This window comes from Anguilla anguilla, chromosome 18 (genome assembly GCF_013347855.1).
Source record: "Anguilla anguilla isolate fAngAng1 chromosome 18, fAngAng1.pri, whole genome shotgun sequence".
NCBI classification, from domain to species: domain Eukaryota; kingdom Metazoa; phylum Chordata; class Actinopteri; order Anguilliformes; family Anguillidae; genus Anguilla; species Anguilla anguilla.
Window position 1 is genome coordinate 21,989,288 of NC_049218.1, and position 14,912 is coordinate 22,004,199.

Here is a 14,912-nt window from a genome sequence, read left to right on the forward strand (position 1 = left end):
CTGAGCGATCCTGGGAGAATTTCCCCCTCGAGTTTTTCCCTCTCTCCTTTCTTCCTCCCCCCCCCCCCCCCTTTCAACAGACCCATCACAATTAAATTGTTCTTCAAGATTCAAAGTTTTCTCTTTTCTTCTTGTAATTTCTTTTTTCATATTCCAGTTGGGCTGAGCTCTGGGGGGGCTTTAATTAGGTGAGGAGATGAATAAGTATCTTATTTCAATTACATAGGCAGACAGATCAGTAGTTATGACGGGTTCCAGATTAGACAATACAAGCACTGCAGAAAATACCTCTTTTCACCAGTGCAACAACCCCCCTGCATTTCCATTGTTCTGTTTGTCACTGGGAGCAGTCTGTATGTACATCTCTCTCTCTCTCTCTCTCTCTCTCTCTCTCTCTCTCCCCCCTTCTCTCTCTCTTTCTCTGTCACCTCGTGCAAGATGTGATGAGACCAGGCTATAGAAGCTAATAATGTACCAAATCTCAAGCAAAGATCCAAATTAGCTGCAGTAATGTAGCCTACAAGCTAGGCTACAATACACAAAGGGAGGGATCTGACTGTTGATTTAAAGAGGCGCTTCATTGGTTGTGTGCACATGTGATTGGATGTGTCTGAGAAAACGTGTTGTGTGTCTGTGATTGGTTGATTATGGACATACGTGAGTTAGCGATCCCTGAGGCCAACAATTGGTCAGCGCTGCAAACGTTTCCTGACCAAAATTTGTCTGCTCAGTCCATGCGCATCGATCATATTTGCCAAATACTTCCCTCAACACAAAAGGCTTCCCCTTCAACCTCAGCTAGAGACACGTGCACATGGTCTCCCGTTTCAGTAGGCCAGGAAATCTCTGCTTTGAACTCAAATCTAAATGAACATCCTTTTCAACTACTGTAACCGACAATACATTCCATTTTCACCACTCGCTATTACACTTCTAAATATCCCTGCGATTAGCCGCACTTGTGCAGATCTAGCACGGAACTTGGATTATGATTTTAAACAAACAAACAAACAAACAAATAAATAAATAAATAAATAAATAAATAAATAAATACATTTAAAAAAGGGTTGAGGCCACTGGCTGAAGACGCATGTCAGTCTCTTCAGTGGTGGAGCAAGAGAGCCAGAAATCAATGTCAGAGCCTTGGTCCTCGGAGAGGAAGAGAGAGCACATTCTATCTGCGCACCCTTCAGGTCAATAAGGAATCGATAGCAGAGGGTGTATCTAAGAGGAGATAAAAGACTTTGGAGTGGGTCCCTGCCTGACTTATTGTTTGCCAGCTCCCGTGTTGAAGAGAGAGGGATGTACATGTTATTCAACCACACTTTTTTGCTAAATTGTAAAACCTCTTAGTTTCTTTAAGGCTGCTCTTGACACAACATGAAAAGAAGGAGGAGGTTTTGTGAGGGTGCACATTCTCCGTTCTGAAAGCGCATTGCGGTTACTGCCTCCGTGTGGGGCTCCACCGCGAACGCTGTGCGGTTCATGCAGATTCCTCACTTTCACAACTGACTACTTCTGATTTAATAAAAGTGACTTCATATCTGAGCACCGGTCTCTTTCACTGCACCCATCTTGACGACATAATTTCTGATATTTTCTTTTACGTTTGGAGTTCGCTGCAAACAAAGAACTCCAGAACTTCACTGGGGCATACTTTGCACGTGCCTGCATGTGTGTGCATGTGTGTGAGAGAAAGAGAGAGAGAGAGAGAGTGAGAGAGCAAATGTGTGTGTGTACAGTATGTATGTGTGTGTGTGTCTGTGTGGGTGTGTGTGAGAGAGAGAGAGAAAGAGAGAGAGCATGTATGTGTGTACAGTACGTGTGTGTGAGAGAGAGAGAGAGAGAGTGTATGTATGTGTGTCTGTACAGTTTGTGTGTGTATACCCATGCATGTTTTCGTGTGTGTGTGTGTGTGTACCCGTGCATGTTTTCATGTATTTGTGTGTGTGTACAGCGCATGTGTGTGTGTGTGTGTGTACCCGTGCATGTTTTCATGTATTTGTGTGTGTGTACAGCGCATGTGTGTGTGTGTGTGTACCCGTGCATGTTTTCATGTGGGTGTGTGGGACTGGGGACCACAGTGAGGACAGAGGCCCAGCTGAGGGAAGTGAATCCACACTCACCACCTGCCTCTTTTTCATTTCTCACCGCTGCCTTCATGCTCTTCATACACAGATGCCGGCCGACTGGCAGCACCCACACCTGCTCCCGGCCTTCAATTTCATCTACCATTCTCTTAATTTCACAGTCCGCGCGAGACTCCAAACTTAATCGGCATGTTATCAGGAAAACTAGTTAAGACAAAGTTTTTTTTCTCTCTCTCTCTCTCTGTCAATTCTGGATCCATGGTGGTGACTGTAATTACTATGCAATTGGAAAAATCTAATTTGTAAACGTTCCTACTGTCTATCTTTCGAAAGTCACTGCCTGACAAAGAAAAAAAAAATCACCAATTAAGCAAATAAGGATATCAATTAAGTGCAGTAATTGAGATTGTGTGAGATTAAAAGCCATTTCCCGAGAGGCGGCGGTAATGAGGTCCTTATGGAGGTATGGAGAATTGAACGTACAGTCACTCCAGTCCTCCCGTCGAGGTTGCACCAGGTCCGGATCTGCTTGTCACTCACTGTTGCGCAGAGGCAGAGATCGAGGACACGGCGCACCTCTCCGTACACGCGAGCTGAACTCGGGCCGGCAGGAAGAGCCGGGCTGCCTGGTTCTCTGAGGAGTCCCCTCAGCAGGAGCCGTGCCGCAGTGCGATCGGCAGTAACAGCTGTTTCCAGATGTGCCGAGACAGACTCGGGGACGGGGGGGAGCCCCGACTACGGCGGGAGTCCCTGGGAAGTGCAGCAACTGACAGAACCTTCCGGAAAGAGTCTAAAGTCCAGAGCGCATTTTTTAAAATTCGTGTGACTGCGCGTCTCCCTCTGGCATCTGGGCTGTCAGTGAGCTGGCGCGCTGCTGAATCGCACGAAACTAACGAGCGGACGGAAAGACAGACGGACCGAAGCAGACCGCCACAGTCTCCCGTGTTAAAGAGGCGACTGCAGTGTGGGTTACAGGGCGACCTGCTCAGTCAGCTCAGACCATAACCCACTTCATTTCATCTAACACCGAAATAAACACCCTTGAACACATCAGTGTTTTATGTGTTCCTGTAGTTGAAAGAGTCACTTGGTGTGTTTGTGTGTGTACGGACAAGGCCCTTACATTTTAAGTGCGCTTTGATTGCACAGATCAACAAAATGAGAAGTGCACAAAAAGAAGGAAGGACGGAAGCAAGCAGGGAAGGGGAGAGCGAGAGAGTTTTCCTCTCTTTCTTTGCAGTACCTTCCCCCTCCACCTCTCTGCTGCTTTGAACACAACCCACAACCCCTGCACTTTAATTTGAACTGATTGTGTGCCCAATTGCATAAATTACAAACTCCCATGACTGCATCATTTATACACCGCAGCTGTAATGAGATGCTATATTGCAGCCCTGCAGAAGTAAAAACAAACCTATAACAATAAATCACTTGTAACACCGCTACACGTATTTCCTTGGCTGAATTTTATTAATAATGGCAAGAAAGTAAATTTCGCTTCTACAGTTTGTGCCTGCTATAAAAGTTTGTTACTTTTTGGTAAATGTACTTTTATTTGTCAACTAATTTCATTATTGCACAGATTCCCAGCTGGCAAAGGAGGAAAGGACAAGCATTTTGGATGATGTCGTTACTTTATACTTTGAAGACGTCGTCTCCTTTTCAGAATAACTTTTTTTTGCCTTCGCTTTTTCTTTGAAATACATGTGGGTTCTACTTCAGCCCACCCAAAAAAATGCATAACAATAAATAAATAAAAAATGCAAAATTGCATTAGCAATTTACACATTTCTGTCTGTCCACGACTGGCATTTAAACAGTTTATTAACCTCTCAAGGAGCAGATGTAACATTGTTGTAACGCTGCTATTTCACAAAGCTGAATAAATGGGCAGCTCAGAAAAACCCCCATTCTCAAACTGCATTGGAGAATGCTAAAGAAAGAACAGAGATGCTAACCATTCAACCCTTCTGACCCCCAACCAAGGCAGACTTTCCATTGATATAAATTGCTAAGATTTTTACTGTGAACTACTACAGAGATGTAATAATTTTCCCATAAAACTATGGTTACTCTCTACAATTCTCAGTGGGGTACTGTGTTTGTGGGGAAAATGTTAAGGATACTACTTGTACAGCAATAAAATATAAAGAGACAAAATGAATAAAAATAAACGAAAAAGGACAATGTCTAAGATTAGCTTTTTTCTCCCTGCCAAGACAAAAATATGATGTATGATGATCACCTTTGACCCTGAGCACCAGCCTCATTCTAGTGACTCACACTGAAGAATCATACTCCCAGTGGATAACTGAACTCTTTGAGCTTAGTTAAGAAATACATCAGGATTTAATTGTCAGCCACATACTTGCATTACATTAATCTGTTTTGGTGACTGGTGAAAAAAATAAACAAAATCAGCATTTACTTGTTATTCATGGTAAATATTACTGGTAGTTACACATATTGGTTAAATCAATGGGATAAAGCTGTCACTGCAATAATAATTCACATATCTAGCTTTTTAAAGTTTCACATACGTTGACTGATGTATTTTCACTAATTTAGGCACATAAAAAATGATATTAGCACTTTCAGAGATTTTAATCAGCTTCTGCAATGTGTGCCAGTTAAGGCTTTATTATAATTATAGACCACCAGATAATGTCATCTAGTAAAAAGGTAAAAATAACGATGCCAAAACGGTCAGTTTGCAAGATGGCTTTTTATGCATCATTAATGGGAACAGCGGAGTCAAATGGTGCACAAGGTAGGCACAGTGCTCTGAGCTGTATTATTTTTACCAAGATATTTTCAGGACGTGTATATTTCATAGCCAGTGTTAAAATTCACACGTCGCCAAGCGAAGTGCCGGACCACACGTAGCGAGACGGCGTAGATCCGTAGCGTGTTGTTAGCGTATCTCCGGGAGAAGCGCACCCCCTCTCCGCGGTGGAGTCCTCCTGTGGACGCTGTCCGACACGTCCCGGGTGAACGCCCTCGGCGAGCCTCCGGAGCGGGATGAGAGAGGACGCGGCGCAGCAGAAGGGTTTCCGTGTAGCGGCTCCGTTGCATGTGTTTAATCACATTTAATAATGCATCCGCACCCGCGCTCCCTACTCAGATTAATGGGAGTGCAGGCTGGGGTGCGGGGGATATTTATCAGGAAAATAAATAAAAAACTGTGTGTGTGTGTGTGTGTGTGGGAGGAGGGGTTTGCAGCTTCTGTTCTGTGTTTGGGGCGAGTACAGAACATTGAATACAGGGTCAAATTGGGCAGCCCGAGGTATTAAATGATTGAGGTGTGGTGCTGTGAACAAGGTTTCATTCTCTTCCTCCTGCTCCTTTTCAGAATCGTACCAGTTAATGCCCGGGGAAGGTTCTGCATTTTTCATTAGATGAGATGGGAGTTGACTTCAGGCCAGAAACAGTAGGGGTATAGAGGAACAATATTTTGACAAGCCAGTCCTAAAATATGAGAGAGAGAGAGAGAGAGAGATGGAAAGAATGGGAGGAAAGAGAATTAAACCATTACATTACACCATTACTGCTTCTGGCTTTGCAAAAGTTCCACAGTTTTCGTTGAACACATTATTCGCCATTAAAATAGACACTGCTCAATTTTATTTCATAGTTTTACCGTAAGACAAAAATAAAAATTTAACATACCACAGTGTGGCATTTAAGCTTAGCTCACGGATTCAACACAGAAAGGCAAAACCCAGGCCCTGAACAGAATCCCTACCGTCTCCCACACGTTATTGCTTCACTAATGGATCTGATCCTGGATCCTGTCCACTGCCGTGTCCTGAATGTGGATATTTAAAAAGACAGAATGTGAGAAGGAATTCTGGGGGATTTGTTGTCCAATAACTGAACGGACCTTGGATGTGAAAAATGAGCCAGGCCAACTTCAATATAAGAGACTTAGGAAAGGAGAATTGGACGTATGGAGAATTCTCTCGATCGTGTCGGTGTAAAAACAATAAGGATAAAGTAGTGTAAGTATTGCAATAACATTCTGATCCTCCCCCTTGTTTTAGGTGGGAAGGGTTAGGAGAAGAATGGCACATCGGTGACCGCGAACAGCGAGCACACCACCACACCCCATTCACACCGCGAAACATGGCGCCAACTTTAAACTGCGGCGGGTAATTGTCTTTTACTTGCCGTTACCGGGAGAACTTGACCAATTTTTTTAACGTGACGCAGGGCAGCAATGAATTTCCAACATGGCCGACGGAACGGTGCTACGTGGAGGGCCCGTTTCTTCATTAAGAACGCCTGAGTTTGCACTGGATGCACGGCGGCGTAAAGAGCGCTAAGCGACCAACTGCGACGCCTCGAGACGGAGATGAAGCGCGATAATCTTCACACTGCGAGTCCCCACTGGTGTTTTGGTAAAAGAAAAAAAAAAGGAAAGAGTGCAGTTTTTAGTCGGATTGGCTAATTTGGCTTGTGAAGCAAGCGGTACTGCTGGGCTATAAGATAATAAGAAGGTCCCAGCAGAGAACATGCCGGAAATATGAAAGAGAACTTGAGGGAGAGCAACAGGGGGGCATTGCAAAGCTAGTGGTCTCCAACCCTGATAAAAGTCGCCAGTGATCTCCTTGCTTTGGTAAGTGTGTTTTCCGTTGCAATTAAAGTCTTGGGCTGATCCCTCCTGACAGCATAATTGTTATTTCAAATGTGAATTAATAAATCATGCCTGTCTAGTTAAGAATTAAAATAGGCCTCCACTTGAGCTGCAGCGACCGCTGCACTTCGACACAGCAATTTACCCCGAGCGCCTCCCCCCATCCCCCCACCACCAAACGCCGCGCTACTTGCTTCCGTTACATTATTGCGTATGCACGTGTGCATGCACGCAGGCTCACACGCACGCTCACATGCGTCCGCGCATGCGTGCAGCGTCACACGGGGCTCACTCCAACAAAGAAAGAAGAACCGATGGTCGCGCGGGTTCGGGAAAAATCGACGCGCTGACCGCGGACCGCACGCCCGAGCGCTGCGATCGCGTTCTTTACTTTTCGGAAGGCTTCATTAATACGGTATGCAGATGGCTTCGCCCTCTTGTGCCACGCTCAGACTTCAGGCCTGCGGCGGATGCAAAATTAATGCTGAATAACGCGGTCCGGGCGCACGCTTCCTCTCTGACGGGTCCCTCCCGGGGTCCCGGGTCTCCGGGGGGGGGGGGGGGGGGGGGCGAGCGCGGAGCACTTTAGCCATCACAGCGCATTAGCGTACGACCCGCGGCGCACCTTTCAGCGCGCGAGGCCTCTCAAGCCACGCGGATGTCGCCTACGCGGCTAAATATAAAGTCCGGCCTCTCCGACGCTGGCTTTCTCTTGCCGGGCCGGCGGCTCGGGCGGCACGCGAAGGAGGGCGGGCGCTAACCGGACACATTTCGGTTAGCGTGCCGCGGGCAAGGAAAGGAAAGATATATGCGAGCGCTGTCCCTGTAGGACCTTCCTCGGCGCTACGCGCTGACAGCTGACGGGGATCTACAGCAGGACCGCTGGGACCTATTTTGTTTAATGGCGTTACAGTGTGTATTGACAACGGTTCGGTTGTTTCTCCCGTTCCTCCTGACGTGCGTCTCTGTGCATCGCCCCTGTGTGCTGACGTGCCGGGATACTGGCTGGATGGTGCTGTAAGGGAAGGAAGCGCCTGAGCAGGACGGGCCAGCCGGTGACTGATTGGCTGGAATCTTGGACGGGCGTTTGAGGCCTTGCTGCTGCGGACAGGCCGGTGGCGGTCGTGACGAGCGTGGGCGGGGCCACCGGCCTGTCGCCATGGACGCCGGGGCCTGGGTTACGACTCTCCCCGGGAGCCACATGGCATTTTAGGGGCGGCAGCGTTCAGTTGACGATGGTCAGGTGAGAGTGCAGGGTGGGAGATGGCAGGCATGGGGATTCTGGTTTGAGAATAAATCAATAAGGAAAGAGTGCAGAGAGAGTGAGTGAGAGAGGGGGGGCCAGTGACCACATTAGAGGGAGCATTTCAGTCAGTGAACAGGCAGGTCAACAAAGAGGAGGGGAGAAAGGGAGAGTAAGAGAGAGAAAGGAAGAGTGGGAGAGAGAAAGGGAGAGTGAGAGGGAGAGTGGGAGAGAAAAAGGGAGGAAGAAAGAGAAAAATTACTTGAAAATAAGATGCTAGACTACCGAAAAAGCGAAGAGGTAGAAAAATGTATTTATTACCCCAAAGCTTTTAGGGGTAATAAATAAATAAATGAAGTGGACTGACCTTTCCGGTCTGACTACCTGTGGCTGTTGCAGCTCAGAGTCAATGAGGTCTGGAGAAGGCTGCTCCAAATTGCTGCCGGGTAGCCGGCAGTGCCACGTGCTGGGTTAGGGGCCTGAACATCACAGAGGAGATTCATTTTTAAAGAGCCATCTGATTCAGGGGTGGAAATCAAGTTCAGGGGTCAGAAAGTAGAACTCTTGCTGTTTGTTCTGCTTCCTGGCTGAAGAATTATGCAAATGAGCAAATCCAGGTGATCGGAAAAAAATGCTGAGGGGGTCTTTTACTTTCTGAACTGGATTTTCCACCTCAGAAGTCGGCCAATATCTGGACTTTCTCTTATTACCAATATCTGCTCCAAAGTCGGCGATAACAAACCAATATGCCCTTTCCCTTCCTCTGGAAACAGTGGCACCGTTCACATCTCCCGCTTTGTTAATGGCGCCAAATGCTATCAGGCTGCAGAGGTTGTTTTGGGAAAAAATCTGAAGGCAGCTGCAAGGAGGAATGCACGTTTCTATAATTATAAACCCACATCAGTCGCAAACCGCAGAGCCAAATTATGATACACACAAGTGCTTTCTGAAAACATACTGCTCATGCAATGAACGTAATGTATCTGAAACCTCCCTTTGAAGCAACATTCAGCTGTTATTTAACTGTGACCGAACAATAACCCAAATCAGTCCTTAAAAATGCCCTTGGTTTCCTCTAATCCTTCAGTGTTAACTGTGACTGGATATTATAAAATAACCAGAATGACATGTGAAAAATTCTTTCTGCTGAACCCTGTTGTCTATATCCATGGGAGTGGATTTACCAGTCACAAATTTCACTGCTGAATACCAAAATATTAATTCAGACCAATGACTACGCAAGCAACACCCCTAGATACAAAGAATAGTCAACACCTCTTCAAAAAGCCAGAGAGCAAGCAATCCCATAATGCATTGCTCAGATGTGTCTGTGAACAAAGGCCACAGCCTTTTTAAAATGCGATTAACAACAACAAAAAAAGAATTCAAATGCTCTGCATTCTAAGTTCAAGGTTATTTCTGGTGGAGGCTACATTTAATAGAGAGGGGACTCTATAAATCACTGTGAGTGTGCGAGCAGCTATGGGGAAGAGGTGGGCAGAGGAGGCCGGTGGCTTTGCAAGGGGCAGAAGGAGAGAGAGAGGACGCTCCGCCGCGAGGGGTAGATGGGGGGCCTGGAACCTGGCGGAGGTGAGCGGGCGGCCCTGGTGGTCTTCACGCTCGCTGCTCCAGGCTGCTCCCCACAATGGGCCCTAATTGGGCAGATCTGCTGGTGGTCCGGCGAGGCGAAGAGGCCGAGCCCCTCCTGGGCTCCCCGGCTCCCCGCTGCGTGTGCTCCACCGAAAAAAGAGGGGAAGGGTTCCCTTTCAAAGCTTTTTCATTTTTATGCTTTTTTTAACCCGCTCATTTCCTCATTGAATACCAAAGCACACAGCCATGGCTCGGAAATGACAGACGATAAAATTACGATCAACACTGCAATGTTTTCTCTGAGCTCTGATCCTAGAGACGGAAGGTTTTCAGAACATCGAGGTGTTTAGACAGTATTCACATTTTCATATTCGTTTAGATCTTACCAGTGGTTTATTTGTGATTTGTGATTTGCTTAGAGTAACATTCGTGCACGTAGAGTAACACCGCACCCGGACGTCCGATCAGAACAAATCAAATTGTTTAAATTTTCCACAGCGCAGAGAAGCTGTCAAAATAGGAAGTGCATTACACCTGGAAATAGTTTGTGATATGTAACAAATTCCGTCAATCCAATCCTACAACCCTTAACATCCTCCAAGAGAACAACGCACCTCAGCAACTATTGTTCAAGCATCCATTCACAAGTGATCGCGTACGGAGCAGTTGTGTTTTTGGGCCTGTTTTTATAACACTTACTGACAACTCTATAGACAGTGATTTTATCACAAAGACATCGCAACCACTTTCCGATCGCGACTGTAATTGCTCCGGTGGTCACTGAACTGCGATTTCAGCGATCGGTTCAGTGACCACCGCCCGTTGGACCTCCCCCCACGCTGGCCACGCCCCCCGACCCACGACCCCACTCAGGCCGGTTCACCGGCTCGCTCTGCGGAACACGTCCGACCGCGTTAACGGGAGCCGCCGTGATGAGGAGAGCTCCTCCTTCCGGAACATTCTCGTGCATTTCCGTCGCCCCCGCTCTGCGGACGCGGACACAGCCCGGCGCACTGACACTCGCGCTAATGCTACGGCCCCACAGGCTGAAATGTGTGTGTGTGTGTGAGTGTGTGTGTGTCTGCTGGGGCGAGCGGCTACATACAGTGAGCGTTAATTATGTATCAATGGAGCCGCGCGCGAGGAGATGATGCGCGCGCTGGGTCACATGACCGCCCGCGTACATGTTGACATGCATGGGATGAGACTGTTTAATGCATAGCGGGGTTAAATATTAATGCCGTTTTGGGAGAGATGAGAAACAGGAAACAGAGCGGGGCCATAAAGGACGGTGATACACCGTGGTGCGCAGAGACGAAAGGCAGAACACGGCACGAGTTAAAACTTCTCCCAAGATTTTAATTATGCATTCTGCTTTGGGTTAATAAGGTGTTGAGAGGAGGTTAACATCATACAGAGATTCTATGGCTTCATAAAGGAACATTTTAATAAAGGAACATACGCACAGAAAAGTGAAAACGGGCTGGTGAGGACGTCGAGCTGTAATTTAAAGGTGTACCGTTAGAACGGGACAAAGGTCAACACAGGACTGCATGGGTTTAACGCTAGTGGGAGATTTCATTTCATTTGGCAATTTAAAGGGAGATTGTTTCTCATTCATGGTAAAAAAATGAAACGAGACAAAACAAGATAAGACTAAAACAATGAACATATATTTACTTGCATACATTTTATATACTCATATAAAAATAAACATTATTAGGCATTGGTATAGAAAGGTGAAATGGAGACAGCGAGAGAGTGCGAGAGAGAGAGAGAGAGAGATTATACATAGCGCTCTGCACAATTACAAGTCCATTTTCTTAAATACAATCTGTCAAAACAGACTAGTTTCAACATGCCCTCCACTCTGGCTGCTGCATTAGCGGGTCACGCTACAGACACGGACTTCTCACGATTAAAGAAAAGAAGAAGAAGAAAAAAAAGGGGGTGGGGGGGCAGGAAGAGAGAAAGGGAAATGTGAGGAGGAGCAGTGGATCTGAGCAGGTCGGGCCGCACTGTCACACAGCATGTGGAGAAGGGGGTGATGTCACTGTGACTCATGTGCCCATGACTCATTGTGCTGTGACTCAGGCCGTGTGGCTGTGACACTCAGGGGATCTGTGACCGAGGACCTTTTCTAATGTCTCGGCTTTACCTGGTAAACTACTCTTCAGAGACAAAAAGGAACCACGGAAAACCTTAGAAATTATGATTTTATAATATATGTTGTATTTTAGAGTAGCCTTCACTGTAGATGCATTGGAAGTTAAAAAAAAACGGTGTGTGTGTGTGTGTGCGTGCTGCATTTTCTTCATGGAACTTCTGCATAATAAGCTGTAGTCACCATTTTCATGAACTGGCTCTTAGATTAGTGTGCAGGGGGTGACTTGCAGGCAGCTGATTGATTGGAGTGTTCCCAGGTGAGACTAATTGCGGGCCTATTAAAGATAAGCTGTGCTGACTAATGGGGTCAGCTTTGTGCAGCTAGGTCCAGGCAGTTTGGTTTCAAAGCGGTTGCCTTAAGTTGCTTAAACAATGTTGGTGCAAATGCCCTGGCGATGTGTTGAGTGTCAGCGACTGCATCCGTAAACTGTTGGCAATTTTCAAGCCCTTTCGGTTGTCCAAAGAACACAGAACTGCCCTGCTTTGTGACAAGAAGGTGTGGACTGCATTTAGGCTTCACATTAAGTTTATAGACTTTAGGTTTGGTAAGATTCATGGAAAAGGGAATTTGCCCTTATTGGATAGAAGAACTGCCCTGCTTTGTGACAAGAAGGTGTGGACTGCATTTAGGCTTCACATTAAGTTTATAGACTTTACGTTCGGTAAGTTTCATGGAAAACGGAATTTGCCCTTATTGGATAGAAGGGAAAATTCAGATAAGCACCTTCAATTAATAGATTGAAATAGAACTTCATTGTCCAACAAAGGCTGGAAATTTATCTTTGGTCAAACCTCAGAAGTTTAATATACTTACATGTAACAAAAATAGAGTACAATCATGCAGAAATCACACAAAATAATAGCTTATGATTTCTAATCTATCCTTCAGTTTCTGTGCTAGCCCTACTCCACTGCCTTCCTGTTTCTGCTGTTTTGGAGGGTGCTCAGCAGAAGGGCCTGAGTGTTTTTGTGTTGTGCACAATGTGTTGTGACACACTGTGAAAATATATGCAAATTTAATTTCAATAATAAACAGTCAGCTATTTAGATATTTATTGCCTTATTTAATAGACTCATTTTGCAATATTTTCTTCTCATAAGTCATGATAATTAATTATTGAAGGGGGATTCTCAAAATATTGTCCCCCCCCAACACAAACACACACACACACAAAGTTGTACATCTTGACTTACTATTAACCCCAGCACACACCACTACAGCCTGTCAGATGGACACTGTGTGACATTGAAACTAAGGTGAAATAAACAGTCCAAAATGTCACTTTAAATCTGCGCACCTCATCTCCAGCTAATCTCCACTTACACTCTCTGTTCTAAAACTTTGCCAAAAATACTTTTTAGTTTTTATTTTTATTTTGTAAAAGCAACTTGCATTTCAAAAAGGCAGTGAATAATTCCAGCATGAAGTATTCCCAAAAATGCCAAAAGGAAAAACGTGAGAAGGGCCTTGAGTAAAAAACAATACTGTATACGTTGTGTTTTGCAAGCCGTCCATACTCTGTGTGACCTTTTTCTTTTTAGCTCAGTAACAATCTGTCAAAAGCACATAAATAACTTTTCCTTTTTTTACTCTGGTAACAAGCTGCCAAAAATGCAGAAACACATAAATACAAAAAAATAAATAAATAAAATAACTGCTGGTAGCTCAGTCACCATATCAGGTGTCATGTGTTCAGTTCGGGCTCCTCTGATACCTGCTCAGCTGCTGTTGGCCCCCAAACCTCCCGCCTCCCCCCCCCCCCCCGCATCTGCTGAAGGGGGGCAGCCGGGGTCCCCAGGGGCCCCCTCTCGGCCTGAAACTGCAGACGGGGTGGAATGTGGCGCACGGTAGGTCTGGGCCAGATCTGGCCTGTTTAGGGCCCGTCGGTTCCTCAGCCAGACACAACAAACACAGCTCCTGACCTCTCCACCTGACGCCCGTTTAAAAAGCGACCATTACGTATCGGGTTACGGACCAAAATAGCGCCGCTCCTTCCTCCCGCCCCCCCACCCCCGCCCTGACCCCCCAGGTTCCCACTCCATGCCAGATGAGGAGCGCTGTGTCTGAGGTACAGGCCAAAGGGGCATGGGTACATTCATATTTTCCCCAACAAGCCAGACTCATTCTTCACAACTTGCATGATTGTTAATTAAGGAATTTAAAGTGCTCCAAGGATGCACCCCTTTATTATTATTATTATCAAAAAAATTTTCAATTCTTCAGTACTAGTGGCAGCTTGAAATTATTAAAGTTTCCTGGAACTATTAAAATTACCCAGAAAAAGTATTCTACTGGACATACTTCGCCAAGTATGCAGGGAGTAAATGGCACTTAGACTGCTGAGAAGTGCGTGTCTGCTATGCCTGCCCTGGGTTTATTTATTTTGAAGTGGTGCTCTAAAGACTCTAAAGACGATTTTGGGGGAAATGGGTCCATTCCTGTCTCTCTCAGCCTCGAAGGCCTCGTTCTTCAAATACGCGCGTTGTGTATTTACGAATCTTCCCGGCGCGTGAGAAAGACGCCGCCGATCCGACGTCGGGCCCGCGCCGGCTGGACCGCCGCGCGTCGGGAAGGCCCCCTTTGTGTCGGGCGGGCCCCCGTGGCAACGCGGCACCGCTCCTCGGCCCCGCCGGCCGCCCTGTGATGTGCACATCAATTACCGCCATCGGCACCGTCACAGGCCGGCCCATATGGCAGCGCGGATGAAAGGCCCCCTTGTGTTTGATGGCCGGGCCCGCCGCCCATTCCCACACATGACCGCTGAACCCGATACCGGCGAGGGCAGGACGGTGCCTTCTCCCTTTTCACAGGAACAACCTCTCCTGACCCTCCCGCTCTTTCAAGTAGATTTGGTTAATTAGCGAACATGAGGGGAGAGGAATAAAATAAGATCCCCCAGGAGCTGAAATTAGCTTCCGCGCTAGCCGGGGGCCATGGACCAGCTGCCAGCGGAGTCCCCCCTTCCCTCCCCCACCCCCCCCCATCTCTCCGACTCTCTCCGAACCCAGGGGGGGCGCTGACCTCTCTCCGCCTCCCGGACAACTGGCCTGGGATGTGGGGAGCCGCGAGAGACAGACGCGTTGAGGAGCGTCCCGCGCCTGACGTTTAGCCAGGCCGAGGCTCACCTGAACGCTGCCCGTCGCTCCGGACATTCCACCTGGCTTTCGTCGGACAGAAAACAGCTCT

The 14,912-nt window shown here is 46.9% G+C and overlaps 1 long non-coding RNA gene across 1 annotated transcript in view; it reads right to left on the reverse strand.

The window, feature by feature from the left end:
* Nucleotides 1–4,596: 4,596 nt before the first annotated feature.
* LOC118217603 overlaps nt 4,597–14,912 on the reverse strand; it is a 203,420-nt gene continuing 193,104 nt past the window's right edge. Inside the window, exon 6 of the long non-coding RNA XR_004763234.1 lies at nt 4,597–5,558. This is a non-coding gene — a long non-coding RNA (uncharacterized LOC118217603). The remainder of the gene's footprint in view (nt 5,559–14,912) is intronic.